This window comes from Marmota marmota, unplaced genomic scaffold (assembly GCF_001458135.2).
Source record: "Marmota marmota marmota unplaced genomic scaffold, marMar, whole genome shotgun sequence".
NCBI lineage: Eukaryota > Metazoa > Chordata > Mammalia > Rodentia > Sciuridae > Marmota > Marmota marmota.
This window is the reverse complement of record NW_026000221.1, coordinates 26,401,733-26,408,934: the sequence shown is the minus strand read 5'-3', so window position 1 is coordinate 26,408,934 and position 7,202 is coordinate 26,401,733. Positions and strand designations below refer to the sequence as shown.

General features: G+C 47.8%; 1 long non-coding RNA gene across 1 annotated transcript; it reads right to left on the bottom strand.

Annotated features, from left to right (window-relative positions):
* Positions 1-426: 426 nt before the first annotated feature.
* On the bottom strand, positions 427-1,928 carry LOC125612985. The gene is made up of 2 exons (XR_007343484.1): positions 1,144-1,928; positions 427-892 (listed from the first exon to the last, which is right to left on the bottom strand). It is a non-coding gene; the product is annotated as an uncharacterized LOC125612985 (long non-coding RNA).
* Between the last annotated feature and the right edge of the window lie 5,274 nt (positions 1,929-7,202).

The window sequence follows — 7,202 nt, the reverse complement described above, 5'->3', positions numbered from 1 at the left end:
AACCAACCAAACCAAATGAATACTCAAAAGCTGTTTCGCGCTGTTTAATTAAAAATGGGAGCTCAGAGACGAATTAATTGGGGAATCCAAACTTTAATAACTTTTTTCGTTCTTTTGCGTCCTCGACGGCGTAGAGGCAGGCGTCTCGCTCTACGCTTGGCGTCCCCAGCTAATTTCTTGTTTGTTTTCTTTCCCTCTGTGGCCGGGAAAGGAGAGGGGAGGCGGAGGAGAGGGGGGATGGGAGGAAGGGGACGGACGGAATGGCGGGGAGAGGAGAATTGGTCTTTATTGTTGGTGGCAATACATCAATTACGGGCCATTGTCTCCGGCCCAAGTTCCGTGGTTCGCTTATGCGGGCGCTTCAGTGTCAGGGAGCTGGCGACGATCCGCGTGCCACGATGTTAAGAAATAATGAAATCAATAAAAAACGAAGACAGTAGGGGTGATTTTTATTTTTTGAGAGGTTCGGAAGAAAGCAGCGAGTGCGAGTTAGGTGCCACAGCGATAATTGCCGCTACGTCCAGTTTCTCCAAAGACCTAAGCGCTCTCCCTGGGGTTGCGCCCTCCCAGCCCCTGAATGGGGACAGCTGCTGTGGGAATTGGGAGGAAGAAGTTGGGACTTGCGGGTTCCTCTAGAGGGCGAGTACTTAAGGGATGATTCGCGATAGAGAATCGGGGTGGCCCGAAGAAATGCAGCAGCTGCGCCAGGGTCGCGACCTCGAGGACCGAGGGGAACCACACCCGGGGGAGGCGTTCGGCCGTTCTGCAGACTCCCATCCTGGGGGTTTGATGTCTTTCTACCCATATGTCCGCCTCAGTTTTCCCAAGACCTGGAGTGTCCTTGGTGCGTTGTCAGGGCCCAAGGGCTGTGCTCCAGGCTCCAGACGCATTCCTAGAGAAAGGGTTTGGGGACTTCGTTCAGTTGTCAGTCCTGGGAAGCGGAGAGCGCCTGGAGGCACCCCAATCCGAAGTCTGATGCTTCTACCTGCATCCCTTCACTTACTCAGGCCCAGTCTGACCTCAGGCATGGGATGAGGCCTTGCTTGGGACCCAGACCCTCTTTCCCGTCTCACCCTCGCAGGACGGGCCCCCTACCCCAGACCTGGGGAACGTCCCCCCTGCCTCCCCCCACAAGCGCCCTACCGGCGACCCAGCTTCCTAAGTCTCGGGCCCAGGCCCCGCTGGCCCCCCACCGAGGCCAGGAGAGCGGTATAGGAGGTTTCATTTTCCTGCGCCTAGCAAAAAGCGGCAAAAAGGCGGCAGCGGCGCCCGGGAGGGCAGGGGAGGAGGAGCATCGATGGTATCAACGTTATTGATGGGGAAACGTTCGGGGCAGGAGCCCGGAGATCAGGTTCCCAATCCCTCCCCTACCCGGTGGTGGGTGGGTCACAGCGGGTGGTGAGGGTGTGTGTGTGTGTGTGTGTGTGTGTGTGTGGTGTGTCTGTTTGGGGGTGGGGTACCTAGATGCACCCGCAGTAACCATCCGGGGTTTATTTGTATTTTCTGTCTCTGGAAACTTGAGGAAGGAGAACAGGGAAGAAAGGTTGAGGCGGCACGTACCCTAGTCCTTAGGGATCTTCCAGGGTTGGGACTGGAGTCGTGGGAGGAAGAGGAAGGCAGGGAAAAGAGCATATAGCAAAGAACAAGTTTGGAAAAACCCTCCGCGGGTTCGAGTATTTCCCAAACCCAGGACTACGCCTCTCTAGGAGTTTCAGAAACTCCCTCCTAACCCATCTGCTGTCGCTCAAACCCTAATTCCCTTCTGACCCTAGAGAAGCTTCGAACCCGAGGCCTGCCATAGCAGTGTCTGGTGGGTGTCCCCGCCCCTGGTCGATGCTAGCTGTGCGCTCTTGGCATGCTCGCTTACTCCGCAGCAGAGTCCTGGAGGCGAAAAGGAACAGTTTTGGGGGGCCTCCCCCTGCCCACCGCCAAGGGCTATCTCCAGACGGGCGCCGGGTGCAGCGCTAGGACCGGGCGCCCCGGCGCCGGCTCAGGCGGGAAATTCGGCCCTGACTAGCTGAAGGTGGTCTTGGTAACCACCCGTATGCGCCCCAGCCCTGGATCCTAAACTGCCTGCCCGGGCAAACTTCGTCTTTCTTCCCCTGCAGGGCCATTCCCACACCAGCATTCAAAAAGTGACTTGGTTAGCGACTGCAAGTGCCTGCCGATCTTTACTTTCCGTCCACATTGAGCATGTTGCTGTTAAATTCACTACGCCCCGCATGCAACAGTGCCTCGCTAAGAGGTCTCTGGGTATAAAATTCCTCCCAAAGGAAATGTCCCGAGGCAGAGAGAGTGGAAAAGACTAATCGAATTTATAAAAAGAAAACCTTTGCTTCCTTTTTGGTTAAATCCCTTTGCGGTTTTCCGAGCGTGAAAGAAAAAAAAAAAAAAAAAAAAGAAAAGAAAGAAAGAAAGAAAATCACCAAGACACAAGAGTGTAGCTAATTCTTGAAACCTAGTAGTAGGAAGTTTAGAAGCCCAGAAGGGAGCACAGATTCCCGTCCAGTTCAAGAAGCAGGACCTCAGGATCCAGCGAATAGTGATTAACTCTCATTAGTGTCTTCAGCTGGAAACTAGGTGTGAGATCTGAGGGGTCCAGTGCTCTGGTTGTGTGTGCATTTCAAGGGGACCGAGTTCTACAGGGAAACTCCTGTCCATTCATTAAAAGAGATCCTCTCAAATGACTCCCTATGGGGTGCCTAGACAACTAATGTAGCATATCACTTGCAACAAAGTTTTTTTTTTAATCATACTACATGACTTTTTCAGCAAAACTTTCATTTTAAAAGAGTAGATCAAAAAATTTTCAGAGATGTGCGCTTTGATTTTATAAAAAGGCTGTTTGCAGTGAAACCTTACCTAGTGGCTTCTCCCCATCCGTTTTCATGGGGCCAAGCACCTTTTGGTTTCAGTTTGGTAGAAAAAAATGAAACAATAAGGTCTGGTTTCAGAACCCTTCCAGGGTACAGGCACTTGCCTGAGAGCAAGGCCTGCCTGTCACTCACATTAGTGGTAATTTGCAAATCCCACATGTCTCAGCTGAACTATGACTCTCAGAGGGAACATTTCTCTGGATTTCTCTCTGTTGACTTTTGAGGGATCTTCTTTTTATTTTTTTTCTTCTTTTTATTTTCCCCTTTCTTTTCTTTTCCCCTTCCTTTTTCTTTTTCAATCCTCTGAGGGAGAGAAGTGTTTCTAGTCTTGGGACTGCAATGTGAGTCAAAGTTGTAGCTTTAATTTGTCTCTCTAATGAACTTCAGTCGGTCCTGTGCAGCCTTTGGGTTCAAACCTGCTGCCTTCCCTTTTCAGATATGTATAAGGAAAGGTGGGAAGTGGAGGTGGAGGGGAATAGCCTACCTGTCTCTTCTCACCCCCTTTATCCCCTCCTTCCCAGTTTGACCAAGTTTTCTTTCCTTCCTTCCTCCCTGTTCCTCCTTGCTCCTTCTCTCTCTCTCTCTCTCTCTCTCTCTCTCTCTCTCTCTCTCCCTTTCTTCCCCACCTCGTGCTGGGAATCTACCCCAGGGCCTTGTGCATGCTGAGCAAACGCTCTACCGCTGAGCCCTATCCTCAGCCCCGACTAAGCTTTCTTAATTATTGCACTTTAATTTCTTTCTCCCAAATCTTCTCATCTGTTCAGACAAGGTAACAATACTGCTTTTTTTTTTCAACTTAACATCTGGCTTAATGTGTAGTTGGAAATTTAAGAGACTAACCTGTCCAAATGCCAAACCCATGTATGCCTGCTTCCATGTGCCCTCTTAAAGAGAAGCAATTGTCTCTTAAGTTATGAACCCAACCACACTCACACACTAATGCTTTTTCTTCCTCTTCATGGCTGTAAACTTTCATTTTGTCCTGGCCTCTGTTGTCATCAGGGGTTGCCCTACTGTCCCAGACTCTTGGGCAGAGTTGGTGGTAAAATCCAATCTCTGGAAAGGTCTTCTCCAAGCTCTGCGTAGCCTGTGATTCTTGTAACTTCTGCAAGAACTTTGCCCAGGTCTTCTCTGACCTTGACTCAGGCTGGAATGAATGTTCTGGGACTGAACGCGGGGATATGCCCGCGAATTTCCCCTTTTGCAACCAAAACCACATGATTTCAGGAGAGTTGAAATGGAGCCTGTGTTTTCCAGGTTTGCTTTTTTGTTTTTTCTTTCTTTCCTGGACCCTGTGACACCTCTGTTCTGGGAGGATGGTGCAGAGCAAACCAGTGCCTGTTTTCTCACCCGGCTTCCAGGACACTGCTCCTTCTTCTGATCTCAGTTGTTTGCAGTGGATCGGCCTTCTTCCATGTGTGCTACGGGGCACATTCTCCAAGGTGTACTCTGAGTTGGGCTATTTGGGTTCACTTCCTGGCTCTAACCTCTCTAGGCCTGTGTGTCCGTAGCAGGTAGCCTTATTGAAATTAACATTGCTTTGTTTCCTGCTCCATTAAGTGCAGCTAATGGAGAAGTACAGTGCTACCCAGCACCTACCCCGGAGCCTGCTCTGCCTCCTGCTAGCAGTGCGACCTCAATGCCTGCAACAGCTTCTTCATCTGTTAAGTGGAGATAATAATAGCCCTCATTTCTTAGGGCTCCAGAGGGTTAAAAAAGAGTTAATATGTATGAAGATTTAAGAATAGTGACTGGCATGTAATTAGCACAATGTAAGTGTTAACTGTTATCATTACTTCCCAGGGTTGTTGTAAGGCTCAAATGATATAATGTGGCTAAAACATCATTCTCTATTCATCTGTCCATCCATCCATTTACTCATTCATTCAACAAAGTAATGTGCTAGGCATGGAGGATGCAAATGGAAAGTCAACATGGGCCTTCCTTTCCTTGCTTACAAACAACTAATGAAATAGATGATTTCCTGGGGGGTGTGTTATGGCCTGGTTCAGTGATAGGGGTGAAGGGAACAGTGTAGTGGTAAGTTCTCAGAGAATATCTCATGCTCTAGCAGGAAGTCCCCACTAACAAAGAAATTTACCACTGAAGCAGATCACACATGAACCAAAGTCCAATCAGGCATATGGGTCCTTTGGGCCAGAGACAGACCATCTTCATGTTTCTGGAAGGTTCTTGAACACGGTGGACATGTAAGTGGCCTTCTGCTGATGTGCCAGCCTGTGTTCACTTGGTCGTTCTATTTGGCTCTGTTGTGGAGATTCCTCTGAGTCGTGCACAAACACAACAAAACAATAAGAAAAGTACTATTCTTCTTTGGGTCCCCCAAATATATAAACCACTCGGAGTGTCATAGGCCTTGCTTTTCTGCTTTCCATTTTGTCAGATAATAAAAATTCAACCTGGTGATTACAGTAGCACATTCTGCAGCCCACTGTGATGGCTGGGGTGGCAAAGCCTCGCTTATGAGCTGCTCTGCCCTCAGAAATATGTCTGTTGGGTCTGGATTCAGAACCTCTAATGGTTGCTGCACGGGCTGATTCATTACTAGTGTCATCATCATGTTGTGACCAAATATGATCCAACATTTTATAGGCAGAAGGCAAAGTGCCCTTGCAAAGCCCCCTTCTCCTGTGCATTGAGAGGAAAACAATTTTTATGGTTTGAATCTGGAATAGGAATGAGAGTCTGAGCACACATACCTGTTTGCCGTGGAGCTGTGTGACATGGAAGGGACGGGAGCATGTGTGTCCCAGGTCCCATGTCATACTGGCTGTCCCAGGAGGCATCTGACAGCAACTGTGGTTTAAGATGTTTGCAGATGTCAGCAAGTGGAGGGTGAGGCTTCCTTTTCCCCTGGTGTTGGGGGAACAGACTCCATTTAATCTGTCACTTGATGTCCTGCTCAAAAATAGTGCCTGGGGGCCCCACGGGGGCTTTATGTAGAGGCTCTCAGGACCTTGGCAGTATGTAAATTATGCGTGAGTGTCCTTCATAGTTCCCGGTAGCCACAGTCAGGGGGATTTAAACATGATTTAGCTTTTCAGATGATTTGTGGGAGTGCAGCAGCCAGTGAGCACCACCCAGGCAGCCTGCTCACCACATCCCCAAGCCGGTCTCCACGTCCAGGCCTCTGACTCCAACAGCAAGCAACCGCGGGTGCTGGTGGGTAGCATTGAAATATCCTCTTTATATTAGGGAGTTCTGGGATTTTTTCCAAACCAAAGATTTTATAACTTTAAGAAATACAAATTGATCTATAGGGTGCATTTACCCTCTCATTCATCCATCTATTCACTTATGCATTTATTTAACCAATATTTACTGAGCATCTATTTCAAGCCAGTTAGTACATTAGACAGGAAGGATATAATGGTGAACCACACAAAGTCCCTTCTCTACCCTTCTGGAGCCTGTATTTTAAAGAAGGGGATGCACCAAAACCAAACAAAAATAAACAAATACCACCCCCCCCACCAAAACACACACACACACACACACAGACACTCAGATTTAATAGAGTCAGAGAATGATAAATACTTTAGAGAACAATAACACTAAATGATTTGACAGAGAGTGACTTGGATTGCAGCATAGGAAAAACTATCTGGGGGATCTTGGAAGGCCTCTGAAGAAGTGATCTGAGAGTTGAGATGTGGATAGGAAGGTGTTAAGTATACCAAGATTTGGAAAGCATTCCGGATCAAGCAATGAGGAAGGGCAAAGGTCCTGGGGTGGGAATGAGCTTGGAAGAATTTTCTCCTTTTTCATCTTTCCTCCTCAATTCCCTTCCTCCTTGTTAGAATATATTCAGGTGGATTAGGGAAATTAATTTTTTTTTTCCAATTGAATAGAGAAGACAGAAGTCGAATATCCACCAAGTAGAATACAGCTCAGCAATGCACAAGGAATGAACCACTGATGCTTGCCTCCATGTGGAGGAATCTCAAAACAGTCAGTGTCTTGGGAGGCTGAGGCATGAGGATCACAAGTCCACGGCCAACCTCAGTAACTCAGTGAGGCCTTGAGCAACTTAGGGAGACCCTGTCTCAAATATAAAGTAAATTAGAAAGCCTGGGGATGTGGCTCAGTGGTTAGGTGCCCCTGGGTTCAATCTAATCCCTGGTACCCAAAATAAAATAAAATGAAATTTAAAACATTATGCTTAGTGGAAAAAGCCCAGAACCCAAGGAGTGCAGACACTATAATTTCACTCATGTAAAATTCTAGAAAATTTTATAAAATTCTGGAAAACAGGGACAGAAAGAACATTAGTGGCTTTTTGTTTGCTTAGGGATAGAATAGGAG